The sequence below is a fragment of the Topomyia yanbarensis genome, chromosome 1, assembly GCF_030247195.1.
Source record: "Topomyia yanbarensis strain Yona2022 chromosome 1, ASM3024719v1, whole genome shotgun sequence".
Taxonomy (NCBI): domain Eukaryota; kingdom Metazoa; phylum Arthropoda; class Insecta; order Diptera; family Culicidae; genus Topomyia; species Topomyia yanbarensis.
Genome location: NC_080670.1, coordinates 187,427,721 through 187,455,313, shown reverse-complemented (window position 1 = coordinate 187,455,313; position 27,593 = coordinate 187,427,721).

The window sequence follows — 27,593 nt, the reverse complement described above, 5'->3', positions numbered from 1 at the left end:
ATTTTGCATTTTTATTATCACCTAGATAGTGTTCTGCACACAATTCTCTATTATTTTTCAGCTTGGTAAAATATTTACGAAGAATTGAAAAATATTAGGAACATCTATCAAAACTAAAAGCTATCAGCTTTCAGCAAAAACAAGACCCTTTTATGAAAGAAAGAAAGAAAAAAAAATCAGCCAAATAATTTCAAATTCCACCCAATCATCGGGACACAGCCAAACCCCTTTCATCAAACCCATCAAAAGCAGATTATGTCTAAGGAGCCCCTTCGGAAGTGCCACCTCAGCGATGGATTTCCAGCCCAGCAAAACTCCCGCGCGAGTCCCGTTTCATTGCAGAGGCTAACCGAACGAAGTAGGCGCTGATAAGCATAATAAAGCAATCATTAATACTAATTTGTGCCTTTTTTCGGGCAGTTGTTTTTTTCCGGTTGTACACTTCAAAACCAACACCTCGGTTTGGTGTGACGCGGATGGGTTCCCTGGCCGATAAAATTAGGAAAAAATTAAGGACCAGAACGCGGACGTGCTCGCCAGAAAAGAAAAACGAACCCACCGCCACTATCCGCCATCAGGAGAGAGCAGGAACAGTCAGGAAATCGCGGTAATCAGAATCAGAACGTACACAGAAGGTCTTCCGGATCCTTGCTCGGGTGCAAAAGTGGTGACAAGTGGTGGCGGGGAAGGTACAATTATTTATACAAATTGAGTTATTTGTCACGAGTTTTTTTCTCTTTCTCCGGAGGACACTGGTTCTTAGATTTCGCCCGTCGTCGTCGTAAAGAGACGAAAAGGACGTCATCCAAGCGATAAGGATTTTCGACGGAGGCTTAGAAAAACCGACGAAACACACAGGAGAAAGGGCAGTTTAATCCAATTTTCTGTTTCTTGAAATTATTGTATTATTTAATTTGTTTTTATACTTCCTTGTTGGAAGTTTTTTTTTGTTGTTGTCGGTGCTAGCCCTTCCATGCACAGTCGTTGTCCATTTTCTTGTTGTTTTGTTGGAAGGTTGGGAAAAAGGGTTGAATGCATATTCATTTGAGGGTTGTGTTTCTGCTGCCGATTTGAGCTGTTTTGGACTGATCCGGTGTGGCTGAAGGCTAGAGCGAGGGAGACAGAGAGTGAAGACTGATGTTGATGATGTGATAAAAGAAGGAATTAATTTTGCTTTTCTTGGCTGGGCTCGTAAACAGTGACAATAATCACTGCCCAATAGTTCTGAGGAGCCGGATTTAATTGGAGGAAATATTTCTTTGCCCTTTATTGCCGGCCAAAGATGTTGGTTCCGAGAAGGGATTGGCCGAGAGCACAGATAAAGGACAAGGATAGGCACTTGCAGAAGAAAATTAGTAAGCGTTTCGACTTCGTCTCATCAGAATCCGACACTAATTTAGTGACAGGACTAAGCTAGCATTGACGCTAGCTCCAAAGACGGAGACACGATTTGTGTTCCTGAGCAAACACCTAGTCAAGCGAGATGTACCACAATCCGTCTAATTCCGTCCGGTCAATCCTTTGCTAACTTAGTCCTGTCACTAAGTTAGTGTCGGATTCTGATGAGACGACAAATTCTACTTGGCTTCGTTGAATACAACGAAAATTTTCCACAAAGAATCAAGCGCTACATCTTAACATCGCATCTGTGCTCCTTCTACTTTCATCGACTCCACCCATCTTTTCCAAATCTGCCAAACTCTTAAGAATCATCTTCTGCACCAGTTCGAGATACGAAGGATTTTAATTTTACCAAAATAAAGTAAAATATTTCAGCACACACCCGAAGCGATTTTGGTCAAATTTGGACGACGGCTCCGGTCAGCGGACCGGAATCATCCCATCTCATCATCGCACCGTTAGGAACCCAGCCGGAAACTTGCTCTTGGGTGTGACAAATAAGCAGATGCAGCCGGTGGTGTTCCACCTCCCGCGCTCGTATTTGAAAATTACACTCCAAGCAGCTCCGGTCAACAGAGGGAAAGGAATTTTAATCAAAATATGTTACTATTAAAATGTTCTCATTTGGGATAAGGAAGCTCGGCCATCATGCTAAGACGTTGAGGCTGTCCGGATGTCCACTTTCTTCTTATGGCGATGACCATCCCATATATCCGTCCCCTTTATGGCCTGACTGGCTGGCTGACTGGCTGGCAGTCAAATAACTAGGTCCGGATCGTTGTCCCAAAATCCTATTAAGATCACTTGCTACACAATCGAGAAGGCGTTCATCGGTTTTCGAGTGTTTTAATTTCCCTACTTCGATATGGAAGATAAGATAATAATCAGTTCACTTTCATGGTTTGCCTGACTTGTTCTGGCGGCCTTTCGCTGGCGCTTCGAATAGATAGGACTCTACTGGCAGAGTTTAATGAAATTCCTATCTGTATCTTATATTAGCATCCGGGATGAGGATGACCGACCGACCAACCAACCGACCGACGGACCGACCGACCGCTACCGCCCGAAGCACTGGCTGGCTGGCGAAACAAACATTAACGGGGAAATTATTCAGGAATAATTGCTGCTATTACTGCTGGTAATGAGAGCTGTTGTTGGCAGTGAGCAGTTTGTCACAGAGGATAAACTTTGCTTTTCTAATTGAAGAACTGGCCTGTTACTTGGTTGACACTACCGTTCCCGATGTTGTATGGGGAGTTAATTTGAAATTCAAGGATACAATTGTGTCTGGCATATGATGTTGTATTAATAAAAAATGCACCACAACGATTCAATCGTATTTCGCAGCAGAGTCAACGTAACTTTCTTTTTAAAGGAAGATGAGTTATTTTTTTTTTTTTTTCACCAGCAATTGTAGTGGATTTTTTGAGCTTTTAAATCAACATTGTTTATAAAAACAGATGGGTAGGAAAAATGCAAAAATGGAGCTTAGGCTTACGAAAGTTTGCCAGTTCCATCATACCAACCACACAGTATTACTATCGGTCAACAAATTGGCCCTTGCAAGAAGCTTCATTTCGCATGTCAACCTAAGCACGTAGTTGAGTTGGACGACTTTCGAATGTAGGTCGCTGTGTATATGGACGATGCTAAAAGCGACATTCGATTGCACAATCTTGCATTGTGTTCGTTACGGACATGGAAAAATTGCTTTCCAGCAATTATTTTTTAGTTTCCTGTCTGACCTTGCCATCAAAAGCAACATGCATTGGACGAATTCCGCGCTAATTCATATTCAGAATAGGCGGCATCATCTCCGATTTCTGTACATTCAAGACTTTGTCACAAAAAGCCACTTTGCATACTTTGTTTTCCCAAAAATGATCTGTACTGTCTTTTGAAAAGGGTCAAACTTTTTTTTACCAATTTTTTTAAAATGGCTGTAGTCTAAAAATGACAAATTCTACAAAAAAAATGTTGTAGGAGATTTTTTCACAAAATTAGTCAAATTTTTGAAAAAAAATATTGAAAAAATTCTTCATCGACTCCAACACTGAAAAATTTAAAGTCGATTTACTAAAAAACCCATCTTTGATTTGGATAAAAAAAATTCTAAGATAGGTAATTATGTTCCTAGCTACCGTCAAAAATTCAAGCTGATTTCAAGGAAAAAGTTATATGAAAAAAAAACTTTGCCTTGTCTAAACTGAGTTTTTGTTTTCAGTTGCCTGATACATGCGAAAAGTATCTAACGAATTTGGTATATATTCATAACAAACTTGAATGAGGGCAGAGATAAGCTTTTCAACATTATCGATATACGTGAGATTTAACTAAATACCACTTGGCCGTGTACGAAGAAGTATCTTGTCTATGTACCCGCCCGGGAAGTAGAGATGGATGGTGTAGTCTCCAACAGGGCCCTGTATTGCGAAGTGTGCGGTTCGCTCCTTCAAGAACCCGTTGCTTCGGCCAGTGAAAATTTTGATTCGCAAACAATTGCATTCCGGTAAAATCAAGGAGCATATGAAAACAACTTATTTTCCATCAGGCTCATTTCGAACTTTTCGCCGAATCTGTTCTTTCAAACTTTGATCTTTTGGACGGGGCTAGTCTACCTGTTCGCTTTTTGTGCCGCGGGCATGAACTGCCGTCGTTGTAAAGAATTGTGTCTACAGCGCCTTTAAAAAAAAGGCACGCTGTGTAAAATGCGGAAAGAGTAACGAAAAGTTTTCCTACTGTGGTCTCTCCGCATGATCTCTCGACATATCCAACATATAATTTATGTGGGGACAAAATGAAACATTATTTTGAGGTGCTACGCCACCTACAACGACTAATTTCTACGTTTCCTTGTACCATAAAGAGCGAGAGTCTGACCATCCCATTGTGGGAACATCTTCTAATGTGCCTATAAATTTCCGAAAGAGAAAAATCAATTTTCTCTCCTAAGCTTCCTCGTAAAGGCCCGAGAGTGTCCCTTGAAGGTTGCTGTTACAAAACCGAAGTAAGTGCTTCCTGGCCTCGGTGATCTTTGAAACTAGCAGGAATTTCCACATGGGACATAAAAAAAACTCCAAGTGTCCCTATATTTTCCTCCAGGTTTTACACAATGCATTTGCACTATATACGATTAAAGGTCAGACGAAACGAGTACCCGACGCGAACAACCGTGAACAGTCTCCTACTTCGTGGTGGGCAGAAATTGCTTAGAATTGCACGCGAAAGGGACTTTTGAACGTCGGATCGTCCGATTTTTTCGATGCTGAAAAACGCGATTATTGGCACCGGTCCGTCGACAGACTAACTGACGGATCATCAGAAAAACAATGTTTCGTCTGGTGGCTAGGGCCTACGTTGTATATTCGATTCATCCTGTGATTGGAATATACGGAACGTTCATTATATGATGACAACTATGCATCTCTTTTATGTTAATTATTGTTACAGTAGTGGTGAGTGCAATCATAAAAGAAGCCGTGCTGCCAACATTCTCCCCACAAAACTGATGGTTTTATATTTACCTACCAACGATCATGCCCACTTCGTTACAGTTACAGGAGGCTCTCCGTTTGAAAGTACTCTTTATTTCCATGGAACATAGGAGTTTTTGAGAATTTTATTTGAAAAATCATAGCAGGTTACCTTAGTTTAAGTTCTTTCGCCGTGCTCTATTCCGGGTAATGGGAAGGCGGACACTTGGATTAGAATAATAATGAGAAGGAGGACATTTAGGCATTAGAAGGTAAGAAAGATCGAGTTTTTAAATATTTCTTCTCAGAACATGCTCGAAAATTAGCAAATTTGATGAAGCGATGGAAGTACAGGAATCCCAAAGGTATCAACAAACCTTGGTCCAAGAGAATGGATGAGGGTCATGACTTCATTCGGGTGATTTCTCGGATCATGTACAATCATTATACGTAGAATGCCCATCTCCGGCGTATTGGGGTCGTGGAGAGCAGTCTCTGCGCTTGTGGTGGCGGTTATCGCGATATTAAACATGTTGTCTGGTCGTGCACTAAGTATTCTAGTATCAGATCTCCGTCAAACGAATCCCTTCGGCCTCGTTCCAGTACAGTCCAGTCGGTAAATTGGATTCTGAGATGGTTATGACTTTTGTTGGTTTAGTTTTCGATAAAAATACACTGAATTTTTTTCCAATTTAGCTATATTGAAACAAAATTTAAACAGACTTTAAATTTTTAAAATCGATTTTTTCAGTGTAGGAGTCGATGAAGAATTTTTTCAATTTTTTTTCAAATATTTGACTAATTTTGTGAAAATAGCTCCTACAACATTTTTTTGTAGAATTTTTCATTTTTAGACTATAACCATTTGAAAAAAATTGGTAAAAAAAGTTTGACCCTTTTCAAAAGACAGTCCATAGTTTTTAACACCCTCACCTTTACCCCGAGAATGATCACATTTGTTACCGCTGTTCAGCCGGTTCCGACAGCATAAGTCATTAAATTGACTTTACGCTTGTCCGGACATGCCGCAGACTCAGGTGATTCGCATTTAATGCCAAAACATCCTGACTCCTGCGTTGCAGAAGACAAAGAGTTAAGTAGCCGGGAAACTCTAAGCTTGTTCATTGACCCTACTCCACGCTTTTCTAAACTTTCTTACTTCAAATCCTTGCTCTTCTTTGAGTACTATGGCTCTTAATATCTTCCAGTCCCTTGCTAATTATATGTCGTTAAAATATAAAAAAAATATGATGACAACAGAAAATGCTGCGTTCGACACCTCCAAATGAATAGCCGGTACCAGTAGCAAGGGAGCTAATAACACAGAGGGCGGGTTAAAGCTTGTGATTCATATGTGCAAAAAGCACGAAACATCATCTGATTGCGAGTATCCAAACAGCAACTACGATGATAACACGGACGTGTGCGAAAACGAGAGAGACATCAATGATTGCCAATGTGAGTAATCGAAGAAATAAATAATTTCCCGTAGCGGTCACGCCATACATAAGTGAGATGCATGAACGGGATCTGAGGGGTTTGCATTATTATTTGATGTTCATGTTTAGAACTCGAAATCGCACTTACGCTACGCTACTGGTCAGTTTCATATCAGATGATATGAGGCTCCGTAGTCGGATTCACAAAGATCACATGAAAAAGACTCAGCGCGCTGAATAGTTGCCAGGTGATAATTGAGTTTGCAGTGGCCGGTTAACGCCCTGGTCAGCATGCCGCAGTGGAGTTTTGAAAAATTTAGGAGATTTCTCGAGATCAATGGGCACGGTTTGGCGACACATTTGTAGATTTCTCCAAAAATTTCGGACGAAGCCCAGGAAATTGATCGAAATTGGTAGGGCGGGTTACGGACCAACGAAGTCAATCGCTGCACCTGCGCTGGCCAATTTGTCAGCGTATTCATTTCCTGTAATACCGAAATGTCCGGGCACCCAGACAAAGTAAATAGTGTTGACAATGCTTAGTTCTTCGATTTGATTCCGTTCGCGATCGCTAGCTTGGACCGTGATTTGTCCAAGCTAAGGGCTTTGATTGCAGCCTAACTATCGAAGCAGAAGTTTCTAACTTTGCCGGACAAGCTCTGTTTAAGGGCCGCCTGTACCCCGCACATAATTGCGAAGATTTACACACTTAATTTAAATTACTGGGTACAGTAAAATTTTGCTGGGGTTTTGAACAGCAAACCGTTCGGTAATCAATTCAGTAAAACAATTCGGTTACCGAACTCTCCGCTATCCGTTCTATCCAAGCGTCAAAAAATACTGGTCAGTCAGTAGTTTCCGCTGAAAATGGCGATTTGACAGATGATTTGCTGTACCTGTTTTGTAAGTTTTTGACGAGGTTCGGTAATGTTGGTACAATTTTGCCGAACAATCAGTCAGTTTTTTACTGGATAATGTTTTTGTACCGAAAAAAACAGAAGTGCTGATAAATTCAGTAAAAAATATTGCGGGTTTCAGCAAATTATTCGAAAAATTGCTGAAAATCGTTAAAAAATGAAAAATTTTCCGCAATTTTTTAAATAATTTGCTGACAGCTCCGTAAAAATATCACTTTACTGTGGTAGTCGTCAAAAGAAATTACCGAACAACTTTTGGCTGGCTTAGTGTGTATGCTTGGGATTCAGTACAGTATCTACCTAGCGAGTGAGATTGTTCCAATCTCATTTCACGACAGTAGAAACCAGCACCAGCACGTCCCTCCATCAGAGAACCGTCATATGTTGTTGTCTCTTCATATAGCCAGACAATCACTCCTCTCGAGAGAGAATTCTTTGCAGATGGCTTAGCTTTGACTGGACCGTCACCACCTCTCCCCTCGGCCACCACACAAAGCATCCGTATGACAGTATTGGACGTACAATTGCCCAATAGATGTATTTGGGTCTTAGACTCCAGGTCCTTCCAAAAGCTCCCCGGCACTGCCGGAAGGCCATGCACGCAGACCAATTCAGTTTAGATTCCGATATAACTCCAACGTATTTGACTTGATCTGCACACAGTACCTCAGAATCAAAGAACTGCAAGGGACGAACCACGGTTGTCGCTTCTTCGTGAAAAGAACCATTGAAGTTTTCTTTGGAGTAACTGATAATTTAACTGTTTCTGATGCAAAGTTCAGTAATTAGTGTGTGGTAATCGCCAGCAAACCCTAAGCTCATTAAGTTTCCTAAAAAAGCAGCTACAAAAACTCAACTTCCTTATCTCTACCTATCTCAGTGACGAGTAAAGAATGCGGTTACTAAGCATTGCGTTTATCCAACCCGAGATACATGCAGCTAAATCATGACCGCGCGTAGCTTCCAGAATAGACTTTTGGCTTCCTTATAGCTTGAGTTATTTCTTGCAATGCTTTCGGGATATATCCGGTAGCAAGACCGGAAAGCATAATTTTTTTCAAGACATGTTTGAGAATATCAAATCTCTTTTACTGTAGAACGAGAAAGATTCCAAATTTTCGAGGTGATTTCGAGGAGCTTCTTCGTAGGATGCTACTATGAATGAGTTTGTAGTATCCACGACGTCATCCAAGCGGTTTGGGTAACTAATTGTTGAAAAATGTCCATAAAACTTAGTAACTTTCCAGAAAGAGGTCCCAGTTTGTAAATGTAGGATTACGATATGTTACCATATTGGGGGTGACATCAAAATGATCGACAAATATATATTTTTGTGATCGGATAGAGCTGGCTCAGTTTCATTTGGAATCTACCAATTTCATGTGAAATTCTTTGTCTTATGTCTTATGCGTTATGTCTAACACCTTCTCTCTTTCTCCCAGAGCTCGCAGAAGGTGGTCGGTTTATACTACTTATATACTCCATCAGTTCGGAGCCTCTCAGATTGATGTCCGAGCTGCCCCAAATGATGTGATGAGAATTTGCATCACTGCCGATTATGAGCGGAAGCCCGTACATGATACAACGCTTTTGAAATCATCAGAAGAAGATGACTCGTTATGCGGTAGATAGGATGTCTATGTTACCGACATTCAATGTAACTGTAACGACACAGATATCGCGAGTTGTGAGCTCCGTCACACGTCAATAGCCTTATTTGCAAGAATGCAATCACGAGGCATTTCACGTGGGTTTGTCATGCCTGTCTCGTTGTAATCAATGAAGGCAGTGTGAGGTAACTTTCCAAAATAGAAGTTTCCTTTATGGAAATACGGTTCTTGGACCAATGCTATGGAAGCTTTACCTTCCTGCATCCATCCCAATTTTAGTGATTGATCCTTTTTCTCTTGAAACCACCGAAAGACACTGAATAACAAGCAATAAACTAACTGTAAGAAGTGTAGTTTATCGTCAAAAAAAACGATTTTTGTCAATACATTGGCTGGTAGAAGAATGTGATGTTGTGGGCCACTTTTCGTACCCGGTTGTGGGCCACTTTAGAATGATCCCTTCTGAACCAACGCAACGTGGTTGAATGACCACGAAATGCGGAATTTGGCCTCCTTCAAGAATTTTTGACGATTTTAGGACAAGTAAAACCAAATAAAGTACAAAAGAAAACAAGCCATCGCCTGTGCTAATGTGTGTACTAAATGTACTAAAATAAGTATCAGTTATTTAACATGTGTTCTTGGCGATTCTGTTTTGAAATTGTTGGATGTTCGAAACGCTGCATGATTCCTTCATACCATATTTCTATTCGTTCGAAAATCGTAAAAATAATAGAGATTCTTAAACCGTGTGATTTTACTTGATACTTTTGTATTTTGATGGATTTTTCTAGGTGGCCCACAACCGGGGACAATAACTCATTGCTTTATTGCTTCAAACTGAATCAATATACGTTCTACGGTGAAAAATTAGCTATTTATCACAGCTTTCGAACAGCTTTCGAACGGTACATGACATTTAAAGGTCCGAAATAAATTTTATGGACAAACAACAATACCGTTTGGAACACACAGGAAAAAGTTTATTCAAGTATTAGTTGTCTCACGTGTTGAAATTGTAGGGTGGAAGCTATTGCCAATTTGGGCTACATCTACAGTGTACACTATTAGTAATAGTTCCACTTCCCGAATAACTGGTCTCACTGGACGTTTCGATAAATCAACAGCAACACAATTTACCCGCGGTACTTTTGGCCGTGGCCGTGAATCGCCTATCGTCACTGTTTCTCACAGTACTTAGATAGATATTTTGCTATACTGTTTGTGCAGTGGATAGTAACAAAGTGATTGACAGAGTTCAGAGCTTTGCTGGTAGCTATAGAGAAAAGATATTTAGCTTCCGCACTCGGCAAAGGTAGACTGATGTTGCTTTCGACAACAAAGGCAAGACATGTGAAATGCTTCGTGCGTGCCTTCTTACCAAGAGTGTTATTGACGCGTGACTCATATCCGATCTCGCAGCTGGCGATAAAGGAGCAACAGAATGAAGAGGGGCTAAGCGTACAAAGTGACAAAGAGCCCAAGGGCGTAAAACTTCGTGGGAAGGTTGAGTAACATAGATTTAAGACAATTTAAATTTTATACAAAATGTAGGTTTCAGTTATCGTTAAAAGATCCATATATATACTTCAAAATATCATAAATAATCAAAGAAATCCCTCTACCATTATGGTTTAAAGTATTTATAAATGTGTTAGATGCAAGAATTCTTTGTAGACGCGTGTGTTTCTTTATTAAATTTCAGGAAGCTTGGATCCATTAACCATTAAGATTTTAGAATTCGGCCATGTTTTGTATGAAAAATTTACACTTTTTTCAGTGTCTTCACTATCCTACCCCAGAAACCCGTTAAACCATAGTCTTATATGACAAAGAGTGAAACCGAAATAGGTCAACCAACCGAGCACAATCAGAATCCATCTTTGCAAAGATGAATTGCTATTGAATGTACGGTTCAGATGTGGGGGGCTTCCGGACGTGACCGATTCATGATCGCGTGAGAACGAGCGTTTATATGTTCGCGATTAATACCGCATGTATAAAGTCATGAGCAAGGATGCAAAATGCCTACCTTCTCTGCGGCTGTAATTTTTCTGACTACATTCTCATTTCTCTTTCGACGCTACTGTCGTTCGCTATTGCAGGACGCTCAGCGCTGTACGGCAGTCTGTAAGCAAAGCAGTAACATAACAAAGAAATACTGCCCCCAGTACAGCCGCCAGACTCGAGCGGTACAGCTTCTCTTTCCTTATTTTACACTTTTTAATATTTTAATCTATTCAATATTTTCAATCACAAACGACGACAATGAATGCGGTTCGTTTACGCCACGACCGGCATCAACGCTTTCGTGTGCGAGCCTCTCCCTTTGACTACGCAGAGAAAAGTGTACAAAGCGAGAGAACAAACTTTACTACGCCACACTCTCACCGAGCAGTCGGAGTACAGCAGCAAAACAAAAATGTATTCTACTGCTCTACGGGAAAATGTACTCGGTTTAGCTACCGTTCTGGAAAGAGCTGTAGTGATGCGTCGCTGTAGCGGGCTGTACGGCTTGTGCAAATGTAAATATACCGAAAAAATGTAGTTTACCGGTACCTTTGGCATCCCTGGTCATAAGTGCTCGAACGTTAAAACGTTTAATCACCGGGTAGTTTTTTTATGCTTGTGAGATCGCGGGCGCAGATGATCGCGAAGGGTTCGAGCGTTTGTATGTTAACGTAATTTTCGTGTGAGGCTGTGTATGTCATGACTTCGCATGTATATTCGAGTGAATCGCCAATCTGATGTTTAACTGAAAGAGAGAGTGAGTTTCCCGGCAATGTCACCCTGAAATTCGTCGTCTAATATACAGGGTGCTTGGTTCAGTATTTCTCGACAGGTGGTAATGAGCTATTGAACTGGTTCTGTAAATAACGCTCTCAATAAAACAAACAAGCTAAACAAGACAATCTGGCGTAAAGAGCTTTACCACAAAGCCTAAAGGCGAAGATGAAATACTCAGCTATACCCAACTGAAAGGTCCCCGGAAAATATGAAGACCATCATCGAGAGGCTTTTCCTGTAGCATGAACCAACGATCTTACCGCTTCCACCATACAGTGAGGAGGATGATTATGGAGAAGAATCCCGCTTTCATGGTGAAAGCCATTAAAATGAAGAAGGTCCCAGGACCAGACGGAATCCCAAACCAGGCTCTGAAAACGGCAATACAGGAGAACCTGGATATGTTCAGGACTACGTTGCAGAAATACATCTATTAAGGTAGACACCCCGATAACTGTAAGCGATAGATGCTGATGTTGCTGCCGAAACCGAGCAAAACCTGCTAGGGATTCTTGAGCGTAGAAGCTAATATGTCTGTTGGACTCGTTCATCAGAGTCAGTTTGTCAGATTAATACTGAACAGGCTTACCAAGTATGCGGAGAATAAGAACAGCCTCGGCTTCCGTAAAGGCACATCTACAGTGGATGACATTCGAATAATTGTGGAAGCTGCAATGATAGCACAGAAAAAACGGAAGGTGATTCGCTGAACAATATAAGGGTCTTGAATACCTCTACAGGTTATTGCAGAGCTACGTTCAGAACTGAATACTAGTCTACGAGGCAGACAAGGGCGAGCGGCGAATGACTAGTATAGAGGGCGTTTCTGGGGGTTCTAAACTCGGCCCAACGCTATTGAATACGATGTATGATGGAGTGTTGAAGCTGAGCTTTCCAAGGGTCATGAAGATATTCGGTTTCGTAGGTGATGTAGTGATCCAAGTAGTCTGGATAACAAAAGAAGAGGTGAAGGTACTCGCCACGGAGGTAATAGATTCAGTGGAAGACTCGATGCGGGAGAAAAAGCGTGTGATAGCCCGACATAAAACAGAGGTGGTGTTGATTAGCAACCGAATGGCAGTGCCACAGGCGAAACGACGGTCTGCACAGGGAAGCGGTCTGCGTCAGAGCCAGAACTATACTCATTGTATTGCTACTGGAGGAGGATCAGAAGTGCCATAGGAACAGGAACACCAGAGGAGTACGACAAAGAACGCGGATTGACACCATTAGGAAGTGACAAGAGGAAAATGAAAGATTATGGCTACTCTCACCAATCGATCCCGAACGTTTCTACGTTGATGTACAGGAAGCAAGGGGACGTGAAATTCCCCCTTTTGCAATTTCAGTCAGATCATGGCTGCTACTGGAAGTGCCTGCACAGACGACATCTTCCACAGAATATATCACGATGAAGATAATTGAGTAAGCTAGATCTATCGCCGCGGGCTTGCTCGTGTAGTTTGCGTCGATGCAGCGGAAGTGGGTCGTCGAGCTGTCAGAGTGCCGGACACCCTACGCTCCATCCGGAATCTTCGGACCGACCTGGACACCTACTAGTTGGCCCCTTGAGTAGGATAGATCCACCGCCGAGGACTATTCGAGTAAATGGCGACAGAACTGGGTTCTCTATGACTCACGCAACAGGCATCGGTATCGGGAGAAATTCCGCCGCCGAGGAACTCTCAAACGGAGTAGTGTAGATTCACCGACAATGTCCAGAATGAGTAGAATGTGACAAAGCTTGGAGCTAAATAGCTCATTGAGACGGGAAATGATGATTCAAACAAAAGTGCCTTGATCACCTATCCCAGCTAGTTGTTAACGACCGCTGCTGGAACAGCCAATGGAGACAACCCAACGAAACTCGGCCAACACAAATGCAATCGATTCAACCGGAACTGACAATTGAATTTGCGCCCGAGCTCTGAATCACGTTCCGCATGAATATGACTGGGTTCGGGTGCCCAGAAGTCCACGTAAACAACCCTATCGAACTGTCAAAAAGTGAGGTCAACTGTGGCTAGAATGTACCTTATGCCCTGAAGTCTTATTGTGAAACAACAACAACACCACTCCGCCTTCGCAGTAAAATATTAATATCGGATACCCCCATCACTCATCACCCTAACAGTCCTAGCAGCTCGTTTCAGCCAGTTTTCCCATCAGTTGTAAATGAGAAGTGTCACCCAGAAACCATCTCCACCCCCGTCAGCTTTCCTATATGTACAAACGATTGCATGTCAACACACCAGCCGTCCTCGATGCACTTGAGAGCCTCGCACCAAAACGCGGTTGCTGTGGCGGCGGCAGCGGCGACCCGGCCTACTACTGCTGCTACCACTCTGTAAAGTAAACGCGAACAAACCGAAATGCTTGAGAAACTATTTTACCCTCATTTGTTTGTTTCGTAATTGATTTGTTCGCCGGATTAAGTGCATGACGAAATTGCATTAATATTATTCCTACTTCTGGTTTGGCTGACTGCATTCGTGTACCGTCGCGTCACTACTTGTAAGTGACACATTCTCTCTTGGATCTCTCTCCGCTGGGATCCATATGTGTGTGGTACTCACTGTATGAAATAGCAGAACCAGAGGTTACACTCGAGTGAAAATGGCTCGTAAAATCGTGCATAGGGACCCTGGATAAGCGCGATTTTTATTGACTTGCTTTGCTGTCCTGTTTTCGGATCTGCATCTGACTGGTAGGCTAGAGGACAATCAATCATTTTTATTTGTTTTCCGCTGAATATCGGAAAATTTTAGTGACGTTTTGAGAAACCTTTTCCCGGGTAACTTAGATTGAATATTTTTACTACCCCGTTCGGAACATTTTCCTATTTATCGGTGATGGCAGGCGGGGTTTTGGGCACATATCTAATCAATTAACGGTTTTGGGTTTAGGTTTTATTCTGCGACTAATCGGCTAAGTTCCTTCCTTCGTGCGACAGTTTTACTGCTGGAGTGATTGTTTTACGAGGCGGGTACCGTTTGATCGAATAGTTTGGATTTATTGCGCTGATGCAATGCAGAATCAGCAGTATACTCCGGAAAACCTTTGTTTCTCAATAGTTAATATAAAACGTTAGAACGCAGATTATTTTGCTCATTAAGTCATGTCACGTTTTGTACGAAAATTGTCTAAAACAAATTATTCCGTGTACTTGTTTAGTGACAGAACTAAGCTAGCATCGAATTGACGTTAGCTCCAAAAAAAAGGGAACACAAAACCGGCGCAAGCTTTGTCCTGTCACTAAGTTAGTGTCGAATTCTGATGAGACGAAGGCGAAACGCAAATTCCATAACTAATTTATGCCATGTTCTACTCAGAGTTTCAAGAAAATAGATAAAAGGTTTGGATCATTTATTTGCATCGATTGACTCACTTCATAGTTTTAATTTAACTAGATCAGGTTTGAAGTGAATTTTCATAATCTATTAATGTCACTGTCGGTATGAATAACAAACCCTTTACGAACTACTATCCATATAAAACACTGACTTAATCATATCGAACGAACCAGGGAACGCAGCAGAATTCTAATATCCATTGAAACTACGCCCTGTTTACGTTTGACGTAACATCCGGTATGACCTGTTTTCGCTCAGATGTCAACAGTCGTCGCCGCCACCACCAATAGCGTGTGACTTCGTGTACATAAATTCGATTATTTATTTTAATTTTGCTCGAGTTACTAAATTATTATGTTCGCCTTTCATCGTCGTCATCGCCGCCCGGTTTGATCGGGAGTCGCATCGTGTACGCAGGTTTTCATCCAATGCGACGCGGTGCGGCACGGCATTGAAGGAGAGTTTACATTTCGGAACAAGTGGAAAATCTTAATGAACCATCCATTCGCTTAGTGAATCGCGCAGCACACAATCCGAGTTCTTTGTCTCCAGAGGAGAGGTTTGATTCGGTCTAGGTTCAGAGCTAGATCGCACATCTGGCAGTTACATTTTTTTTCTATCTAGTTCTCATGCCACATTCTTGATAGGTGGCGTAATTTTTGGGGCCCGACTTAGAAGTCTAGGATTTCAACTAAACCGGCTGGCTGACTGACTGAATGGCGTCGTCGCCAAAGTGAACAAAGATTTGAAGTTGCGTTGATCACACCGAAAGAGAGAATGGCGCATCAAACATGTGGCCACACATGTTTTCTTAGTTTAGTTCCCCTGAAATTAGAACGTGAGGCCTCAAAGACTGATTTTCGGTAAAATGCTATTCAGTCTGAGTCATTAGAATAATTTTATCATTAAAATATCAGCATTAAGTTGGAATTATTATATACCGTATAGCACCTGTGAAATTTAACCTCGATATAATCAGGTATCAAAATTATATCTTCAAAAAAATACAGACGCAAATTCACGAGAAACTAGAAATATGTTTCAGTAACTCGTCATCAGTACTTGGAAAATTCTTTTCTCGCATCAGACAGTTTGCTGAGTTTTATCTTTGGTGGCAACAGAATATAATCATTGAATCGAACAATATGAGAAGAAAACAATCTAGAAGCAGCCATATTTTTATATTCTTTGAATAAAAAATACCTAAAGAGATCATTCTTTATTTCATGAGCTGTTCTTTAAGTCATATATTTTTTTGTCCGTTTCGACAGCATGAAGTAACAAGTTACTTTACGCTTGTCCGGACATGCCGTAGACACAGGTGATTCGCATTTCCAATGCCAAAAGATCCTGACTCCTGCGGTAGCAGACAAAGGGCTAAGTCAGCGGTAAACTCTAAGCTTGCTCATATGACCCTTTCCACGTTTTTCTAAAACTTTCTTCATTCCACTCCTTGCTCTCCCTTGAGTACTATGCCTCTTAATATTGAAAAATATACTTCACCTTCCAGTCCCTTGCTAATTAAATGCCGTAAAAAACAGTTGTCCAATATTTTCTTATTGAAAATTTGCAACATGCATGTAAATGTACAAATGTACAAATGTACAACAGTTTAAAAAGTTGATCGGGTTTGGCCAGCGCATAGCGTATTTCTACAAGGTCAAACAAGTTAAGTGCAAAGAAGTCAAAAAAGTGCAAACATTCCCTCTCTTACCACCCATCGCCGTCGAAAAATGAGTTTTTAGTTATACATCAAAATGACAATTTGTGCCTGACGTCCATTATTCCATTCCGTCTTTATTCCTAATGGCGTACACCCAAGAGAAATCCGCCTATGATCAAAATATTTTCCATTTAGTACACTAAAACTCGGTAAGAATCACTGGTGATCAAAAAGCGTTTGAAAAAAGAACAATTTAGGTAAAAACTAATTTTTCTCCATTAAAGAGAAAATTGGTTAAAACCATTGTTGTGCATGAAGAGCACAAAACCCATAACTAAATTAGTTGTTGAATTTGCGTTTCGATTTCGTCTCATCAGAATCCGACACTAACTTAGTGACAGGACTCAAAAACTCAAAAAAACGAAGACACAATTTTTGTTCCTGGGCAAACCCCTAGTCAAGCGTGATGTCCCGCAAGAAAAGGAGCATATTTTAAGCTGATGAGAAAACTAATGAAATCGAAACATTTGGTTTGGCTTAGTAGTTCAGGCACTAAGTTATTGTAGGATTCTGATGAGACGCAGTCGAAACGCAACTTCAAGAACTAATTTAGAGAAAAAAAAGGTTTGAGAGAGCGCGTTTGAGTATGATGTTAGCGGCCGCTCACCGGATGGGAAGAATGCCGATTTCGACGCAGGCTGTTTCGGTGGGACTGCTCTGCAGTAGATAGAAGCTAACCGAGTCGTTTCGTTGTGCAGGGGAGCAGAGATAGCAGTTACTACGACTTGAAGCTTTATCCTCACTCGAGCGGTCGATCCACCCACCATGACGATTATAATGTCGTCGACATAGACATCGAGAGATAGATGCAAAGAGGATGTTTATGCTGACGAGGAGTAAAGTGACGGCAAGATCGGATTCCTGTGGGACTACAACTGTCATACCGAGCCTTATTGCGATAAAGACCCAGTTGCTTTTATATGGTGCAATGCTGCAATCCATTACGCGTGGTACACACAGCCAAATAAGCAGACGATAATTGTCGAAGATGTAATTAAAAGCGAAACAGCCCCGCCCAAAGTAACCCGACACGAGTTTGAAGGGACTGACTGGAACAAGAGGTCCTTGAAACAGCCAACCCCGTGCTTCAGTAGATGCACACAAGACATGATTACACCGTCAATCTCAACCTTGTGAGCGGGCATATAAACGTGCTAATTCGACATAAAATATTTGTCGTCAGCAACGTCTTGCTTGATTTGGACCAAATCTCCCAATTTTGAGCTCATCTGGGCAAACTTTCGAGATATCTATGATTTTAAACGGGAAGCCGGAGTCTTTGATGGCGAATCTAGTTGGACATCCACTTTAACATCAGCAGGATCTCTTCAGGAGCTAAAATCTTGATGTGCTTCATAACCTAAACGAGGATACATTAAAAAAATAAGTCAGGATAGGAACAACCGAAACGTCGTGACGGTACTTGGACTGGTAATTCAAACATCTGATCACAGCTCGCCACAAGTCTTGATGCACAGTAGAATGGCAATATCTATGATTATCCTGAATTTTCAAACCGGCTCAATCAAAGAAAAATTTCCGGAAACGTACAGACCTGCTGTAATCTCGAAACAAAAAAAAGCCTTTCTTTTTTGAGTTGAGATGGGACTAGGACTGGGAAATGCAGATTTATTTTATTGTATGTCAAATATCGTAGAAATGCATGAAATATCGAGATGATTTTTCTTGAAAATTTTAGTTAAATTTAAAGTTCCTGAGAGGCATCTTTTTTTCAAAATATTATTTTTTTATGAGAAAATACAAGATCCGGCGTTTCATCAATTTCTAAGACATTTGGTATCAAAGAAAATTAAGGGCTGCATTTCCACGCCCAAGTTTACACTCAATTTCATTTTTTTTCCAAGATCCCAATAAAAGCTATCTTCAAATAAAAAAAAAGTGCAGAGCGTCTATGTTTCATAATATTATAAGGCATTTAACAGCAAAAATACAAAAGATTCTAAGGGTACTTTAGTGTTTTTCACGGTTGAAAATTATGCCACCCTGACCGTTTAACGCGACACCTTAATTCGTCCGATTGAGCTCAAATTTTGCATATAGACTTTTTTTGGAGATGCTAATGCTTTTGAGGTGCGTTCGGGTTATATAATTAGATGGTTACTTGTTTTCTATATATGCCACCGGCACCTTAATATACAGCTTCTTGAAAAAATGCTCCCTCCGTCGCCTTCAAACACCTAGCGTCAACTGATTTCTTGAATATTAAGTTCATGATTTGCGACTAGAATTTACATGAAAAAATAAACGTCAGTCAAAAAATGAATTTCAGTCATTTTTTTTTGTGAAAATTGTTTTTTTTTGTATTTTTACAAGTTTTCAAAAACCGGAAATAATCACACCGGTTCAAGTAAATTCTTCGAATCGTTGTATGAAAGAGAAGGGTAGAACTCTAATAAATCATCTGCACAGTAAACCGATCTATACGTACAACCTCCCGCAATGCTGCTTGTTGCTGCAGTAGGTGGCCGTATGACCTAGCTACTTGCCATTGGAACAATTTATAACCCGTGGTACAGGAAGACGCACATGTAGACGAGCTTCTCCCACTTCAACGTACCCTGGAAGCGCTGGTCCGGTGAAAGTCACGCGAAACGAGTCTGATAGATAGTACTTCCCGTCTTCAATGAACACTGAGTGCAATTACTTGCACTCCAAAATCTTAACTGATTGAAGGTTAGGGTTCTCTAAGCGGCCAACCCCATCATTCATCAGAACATTGACAGTTAAACGCCTCATCACTTACAACACCGTCGATCTCCACGTTTCGAGAGGGGATGTAGACGCGGTACGGTATCGCGAAAAGACTGTATCGTAGCAATATCGTTGTCTCGTTTCAAATCATTCCTTACTCCACGAAGTTTATTTGATTGGACTTTTTTTAATCTCTGTCCCGGCCGAGTAACGTCTTGTCAACTCCCGTTCTTTCTTTCTGCGTCTTGGTCCACGATCTACCGCACTCATAATTTTGAAATACGATCAGTGAAAAATAGATCCAAGGTTGGCTATTTTTCAGTATACGGGATGCTTTATGGCGGTCTTTGATAGCTTGACTGACCTTGGTGACTCGCGGTGGAATCTTGTCACTTATGTGAGGAATGCTGCACTTAGCGGCCTGGACAAGTTTTGTCATTTGTTTGGTCGGGTGTATATTCACGGTCTGGTGCGAGAGAGTCCGAGACTGTCTTCTTGCAGACGACCCAGTCCGCGCGGCCATATGGCCAGCAAAGATGGTGTATCGTGACTTGTGGACCAACCACAGGCCCCAGGTACACGGAGCAGAAAGATATATACAGGGCGGGTAGAAGTGAATCTGCCGTTGGAAACTACAAAAGCTTCGAATTTCTCAATGACTTCGGCAATTCGGTTGCCCCGTGTTGGTCGTTTCTGCCAGATCCCCACAATGGATGATGGGCGTTGAAGTTCCCCATCTACCAAAAAAGGGAGTTTCTAGTTACTCCATCTTGTTCTTCAGTTTAGAACCGATGTTGCGCACTTCGGCAGGGATGTAGACGTATCACGTTGTACCGGTGTCGAGGAGATGTCAACCGGAATTCCAAGATCTATAGCGTCTGAAAGACGCTTCTGCTTTTGCTTCTGGGCTTCCATGAAACCGGTTACCCAGTCCCGGCCCGGTATAGCCAAGCATATTGGTTGAAATTGAGCGATTAGCAGCTGTAGATCACCCAAGCAACGCCGGAGGGCGTTGATGTTCTACTGTAAAGAGAGTCCGCTTCGGGGTGGTTTCTGAGGCCGAGATAGAGTTTGTGTACTACGCATCGCTAGATGTCACGAGCTCGTTGGTGTCGTCCGTTGGCTACAATGAGAGGGATGCTCATATGGAAGGTTTTTGTAATAAGTATGCCGTCTTTTATCTCTGAAGGGGTACCGTGAGTATGCGCCGAAGCTTCGAGGTTGGTTGGGTCCGTTTAGGTGTGTGGCCGGGCACGCTTCTCTTACGTCCTCAACTAGGAGGGCAACTGGAAGGTTTCGACTCGCCGATAATATCGATGTTTTGCGATATGGAGCTTAGTAGCTAGACTACCCGAGCAACAGCGTTTGTTGGCTAGCAGTTTCTGCAACATAAGTCGTTGAAAAGAAGTGTGCATCAACCATTATTCAACTGATTTAGTATCCAAAAAAGCGCACCAGCTACCACCGTTTATGGTTATGCAACAAGAAGTGCTGCTTGGGTAGGTAGGGTTTCGAACGGATGGTTTCTTCCGGTTCCTACACGGTTTTCCGTCGGTGAACGGGGCAGCCGAGGTGGTTGTCCATCGGAGCCACATTCGGCGGATTGTGGATGTTCGGTGTTGTCTGCAAAGACATCAGGGCTAATAATCTGGTCAAGGTTGTGTTAATTGATGGGGTAACTTACCCCCGTGAGGGGGGGGGGGGGCGATTTCCCCTCACCAGCAGCCGCCGGAGGCTCGTTGACGTTGGGCGGTATTGCCCCGGACAGGGCCAACGCAGTACAAAAAGGCTTCTCCCTGACTAAACAACTAGAGTTTTCGGATGATGTGTTGAAGGACAGATCCTCGGCCTGCTGGGGTCATAAAGGGCTTACCTCAATGAGTCGTAGTGCTCTGTTGGACGAGTGGTCTGCCCTCCCAGTGATAGCAGTAGGTGTGGCAAGGGGTCTGCAGGGCAGCTTCTGTGTAAAGTGTCCCGTAGTTTTCCGTCTGGTTACAGAACTGGGGTATCCGGTCTTGATATGTACATAATGTATTATTTATTTATATTATTTATTTATTGTACAGCATACTCTAAGGTTCTCCGGACCAGTGCGTAGTATATTGATTTCAGCGCTTAGAAATCCACAAAATCAACTGTGTTCCGTTTCAGAAAGCCAAGTGTTGCAAAAACCTTCGCCGTTGTTGAAGTTATGTGGTCGGCGAAACGAATTCGCAATACCTTACAATTGGCGAGCGCCCGAAGCTTATCACCTTACATTTATCGACGTTGATCTGCATGCCGTTTAGTAAGCATCATTCCTCTCTATATTGTATCGAGTCCTGAGGCAATTGAACGAAAGATTTTCAGATCATCAGCGTCAGCAGTAGTTTTCCAGACTCGATGCGGGTGCAGAGATCGTTGATGAATAAGAGAAAGATAAGTGGCGCTAGGTGACTTCCTTGAGGCACACCGGTTGGCGTTTCGAACGTGCTTGAACGTGTGGTACCGATTCTAATGAAAGCGGATCGCTCGCAGAGGTAGGGATGTAGCCATCTGGTCACCCATCCAGGAAAACCAAATTTTCAAAACAGCAATGTTGTGGGGCACCTTGTCGAATGCTTTCGCGAAATCAAAATATATTGCGTCCACTTGTTGACGCTTCTCGATAGCTGGAACCAGAAAATTTGTGTACGTCATCAAGTTCGAAGTGGCGGAACGTTTTTTTTTACAAATCCGTGTTGACGTTCGTCGATAATGTTGGAAGAAGCAGGGTACATCGCAGTGTAGATACATTTTTCCAGAACTTTAGCTAGACAGTTCAGCAGCGAGATTCGTCTGTAGTTTTCGATATTGTGGATGTTTCCAGTTTTATGGGTGGGAACTATAGCAGCTTCTTTCCATACACTTGGGAAAAAATTTCGAAGATAGACAGCTGGAAAATTATGCTTACTGGTGCAGAGAGAGTTCGCGCACAATGTTTTATAAACGCAGGAGGCAAGCGATTCGGACGGGTCTGGGTCATTTCGCAGAAAGCCATTTCGCCGAAGGTCATTTCGCCGATTTAAATTTTAATTGACTGATATTTTACCAAAAACAATTTCAATGGTTATAAATAAAAGGTAAATTCAATCTTTTGACACAAAAAAACAATATGAGTCGATCAAATATTGATTCAATATGCAAATTTTGAACAATGAACAAGGTATATAGTAAAAATATACATACTTGGCATAACAATTTCAAAGAACTACTACGCTAGTTGGATTCTGCTGTTGTTAAAACCGCATATCAATCGGCCTTTAAAAATTAAAGACAATGATCAAACATGTTTTCAATGCCATGCTATACTAATACCATCTTCCTTGGTTAGTTTTTGACAACTATCGATCGTCCCAAATAAAAAATCGAATTCGTTAGTAGTGGCGTGATGTAGTGGTCCAACCAGTTCGCTGGTAACTGTATACCAAACAACATAAATAGAAATTAAAAAAAATACCAAAAAAAGAACAAAAAATTAATAGAAGTAATTTGAAATTTGAAGAAAGTAACAGCGCGACCTGCTGCAGCTTTTTGTTCCAACTGCATCTCCTTTATAATTCGAATACTGCTAACATGTCGTCCTCCTACCAATGCGGTCCAGCGGTTATGCCAAGATTCAACATTATTCGTTGTCCTCGGAAGTCCATTTTTTGTGTTTTCATAAATGGACCACAATTGGGGTGGAAAAAGTGGTGGGTTTCGTTTTCCAGATCTCCCTTGTTTTTTGCGGCCTAGAACGTATGTTTCTTCTGCATACTTTATTAGCGGAGCCGTATCTGTCGGAGCTGTCTGCTGGATGAGAGAAAAGGCTCGAGAAATAGCTTCTGATGGTAAAAAAGACAAAACACGCAACTTTTTAAACAAAAGTGCTGCATTTTTGTTTGTCGAAATCACTGGAACCAGACCAAGCTTTTGGATGTGTTTCCAAATGTTCTGGCTATAGTGGAAAAAGCATCCAATTTGCGAAGCATCAGAATATTCGTGATGAAAAGCATTGATCATGCCCTTCTCGAAGTCTGTCAGGATCATTTCTGGAGCTAACTCAATGTCTATCTTAGATGCAACTGCTGTTAGCTTTTCGAGAACTTTTTTGTAAAACTCCTCCGTCTTATTGGTCATCAACACGTAAACTGCTGGAATGGTATGCGTGTGTACTGGTGCAATACTTGAACGAATTGAGAATAGTTGTCTATAATTCCCGGGTACAGTATCAAACGTTGCATCTGCGATCCAGTATCGAGCTTGATGCAGTCTTTTTATGTCTTCGGTTGATGCGAATAATATGGCATGGCCCTCTTCGATACTGACTTTTCCCCTGAAAAATTGATCTCCGTCGACGGTTCGCTGATACTCTTCAGGTATTATCAAATCTCCCGAGTTCTCGTCATCAGCACTTCGAGGCACTTTTGACCGCGCTCGTTGCACAAGCTTCCTCTGAGCGTTCGAAGAAACCTGCAGTTGGACCTCGTTTGATAACCCAATTGCGGCAATTCTAGCAATTCTCACTGGTGGACCACTATCGCTTGCCGCATGGCGCTTTATTGACATCCGCAGTTTAATCACCTCCACTTCTATTGGATCCGGTGCATGAAAATGATCTGATCCGGTTGTCATGACATGTGCCGTTCCACGTTTCTTCGTTACAACTCTTGCCGTGCAGCTACTGCGTTCTTCATTTCGTCTGTTTCGGTTCCGACAATCCCAATAGAAAGTATCGTCCGTCTAAGTAAGGAAACATTTTCAACACTTTTGGACATTTAAAAAGTCGTATTTAACTTACGTGCTTATTTAAACAGTACAAAAAGCCTTTCCAGTAAAGAATATCGCCTCCTCTGGAACTTTTCAAAATTTCCGGTGATGCTTCCATTGTGAAGAATGTTATACGATCTATTTCGTTTTGAACGTGAGACGAAAATAATTTTCTTCTAGTGAACTTTTCATGGCTTGCTAGGAATAATATAGAAACGATAGCCGAAATGCAAATGTGGTAACTATGGTATCACTAAGTGTTATGTTGTATGTTGTTTATGTTATTTTATTCACAATTTGATAAAATGTTGTAACGAGGTGGCCGCTGACCCGCAAAGCATTGATTCGCTCGTCCCCCGGTTTGCTCAAACTTAGTGGTTTCAATTAGTTCAAGTCCGACGGAGCGGAGTGATGTCGGACAGCACACGAATAAAAGCGATGTGGCGTAGGCGTAATGAATTACCTAGTTTGTAAAAAGTTAAAAATATTCTTGTTTGGAATATTTACGACAGCTTTTTCGTTGCATATTTGCCGCTGTAATGGAATAAATAAATAACAGCGCAAAAATGTTAATTTTGCGGAGTCGTTCATTCTTCTGAGCGTGTTCATTCCTCTGTGACATACCCTTAATATTATTTAACCATTGAAATTACTTTTGATACGGCATGGTTAATTCGATGAAATGACCCATTCGGCCCCCGATTCGGACCACACCCTTTCAAAGGAACAACGCTGGACAGAGCGCTGAATACATCGGCATGATTAACGTTAGGACGAGGTAGGTTGACAGTATACGTTGGTAATGTTTCAAGGTACTGTTGGGATGGATAGACAGGAGGGCTGGTAAATACATCTCGAAAGTGCTCTCCAAATAGGTCCGCCGACTGTGAATTTTTGTTTCGAAGATTAACATTTTCTGGTATACCTCCGGAACGTTTTCCGGTATTTATAAACGTTCAGAATGTCGAGGGATTGATACGAAGGCTGCGTTGGACTTGGTTCAGATAGTCACCGAATGTACTGTTACGGGCTATTTCATATTGCAGTTCCATTTGACGAAGCGTAGTTTTGTTGTCGTCGGTCCTACGACGTAAGTATCGCTTTCGTAGTTTGCGTAGGCGACCAAGCTCGGGATTCCACCACGGAAACTTATAATCTGCTTCTTTGTTGATGCGTTTTTAGGAACATTGCGGGGAAGAATCGCATATATTGCCTCGTAGAACGCCGTAACTGCCTGATCTAAATCGTTTCCATCCAATCCAATATCACGCCAATTGACTGCACCAATGGCCATTCAGACTTCATCGTGGTTGCATCGAGTAAAGTCAAAGATGAGATCGTCGTTGATTGTATTAAAAGCGTCACTATCATCAGAACGCGTATCAAATCTCAAAACGAAGTGTTTAATATAGATGTCGGAAGCTCAATCAGTTCAAACACGTCCGTGTCGTTGACGAAGGCTAAATCAAGGGTCCGTCCATTCACGCTGCTAAGAGAGTAGATATGATACAAACTACCAGCGACCAGCGTTTCTCTTGTTCCGATGTTGCATTTTCAGGGATGTAGCACATTTCGTCGGCATCGGAGATTCGCCGAAGATGAGGGAGATTGTAATCGCCTACAACAAGTACATTGTCTTGTCGGTTGGTCTTCTCTAGAATATTCTGGACCGCAGAGAAGTGAAAGTTATACATGTCAAGATCGCTGTTCGGTTTCAGATAAATACAGCAAACATAGAAAGATCGACCTGGCAGTGAAACACGTACGACAACTTGTTCCAAATGTTCACTTCCAGATAACTTTAGTACAGTTCCAGTTAGATTTTTCTTTATCGCTATAAGAACACCACCTCCGCGGCTTAGATGACTGATAGAAGAGTTTCGATCGCATCAGTAGAATGCGTAGTTCGTCGATATCTCAGTGTTTAATACGTCATAACGTAGCCAGGTTTCGGTGAGAAAAACAATATCGTAGTCGCAGGAGGTGAGTGCTAGTAAGAAGGCCTGCGTTTTAGTTCTCATTCCGCGAACGTTCTGGTAGTAGACGGACAGGAAATCATGTGCTGTATGCGACGGTGTACTATGGACCAAAAGGTTTGCAGGGAGCGGATTATCACTTAAAGCACCATACTCACCAGAGGAGGGTGTTCGGAAGACCACCTCACGACCTCCGAACGCAGGGCCGGGACGACTGAGCTGGTCGCAGGCTGGTAGCGCGACTGTGTCGGAGCGGTCGGGAGCTTCCGTAGTACTGTATAACGGGCGTCCCGGTGATGGCAGCGCAGCGTGAGTTTGTAGATGATGGCATGGCTGTTATGCTTTGTTCAAGAAACGACGGATTGCTCGAACGTATTGTAGTCGATGGCACGCTAGAAACCGAGTGGTGTTCAGAAAGTGGAGTACGAAAACCGTCTGTGCCATGTACGTTCTCATGATTACGGACTCGATGATCGGTAGCACCAAAAGTAGCGTTGAGGCGGCATACGGTAACATTATCATAAATAGGAGTATGCTGAAAAAAGTTGTGTAATATTCGCCTGAGATGGGCCCGAGGCCCCCCTCGGCTATTGATGTGCTGCTACTCCTAGCGGGGCTATAGGTGTTCGAGTTAGGTCCGCAACGAGAGGTTTGCGAAATTTTTGAGCAGAATATTCCTCGAATTGACGGAACAAAATTCCTTCCGGCCAGGTCGATGGATCCAATGCGATCGTTTTCAAGCCAGAATCCAGACCGGGGTCTCTTTTCGCCCTGTAGTTATTGGGAACATTTGTGATATCAGAATTGCGAATTTCAAAATTATCCGTTGACTAGAACATGTACAATTTGTATTTTAACCTGTTAATCAGGTGATCTTCCGGTGATCTTTCGGATACCTTTGTGAGGAAGAAGAACAAGCATTCCTTGCGAGGCGGCATATTCGACGCGTTGTCGGCCGTTATCGTTAGTGACGGTATACAGACTGTCAGATTCGATAGCAGGTGCTTCTCGTCCACGGGTATCGTTTCGTGCGATCAATGCACGTTGATGGTGCTGTAGTTGAAGAAAAATCCCATACAAACTTCAATCCAGTCTATGCGACAGCTAGACTTGCCCGATTTGGTGTAAATTTATAGCAGACTCCTTCCATTGGCTCAGGAATTGGCCTGTTGAATTCAAATTCGTTTTTTCTTGGGCTGTTTTGTAGATATATACTTCCAATCCATGCCATTGTGTTGAATCGATGTTTCACTTCGTAGTAAAGTCGTGTAGTCAAATTCTAGCCAAAATAAACAAAATTCAAATACAGTCAACCCCCACGAACAGTTTCTGATTAATCTGGTAGTACAAGTAAACGAAACCACCGCTCGACTACACATCTCTCTTTCATAAATCACTGCAATTGAGAAGAAATCGAGTGAGGTAAAATTGT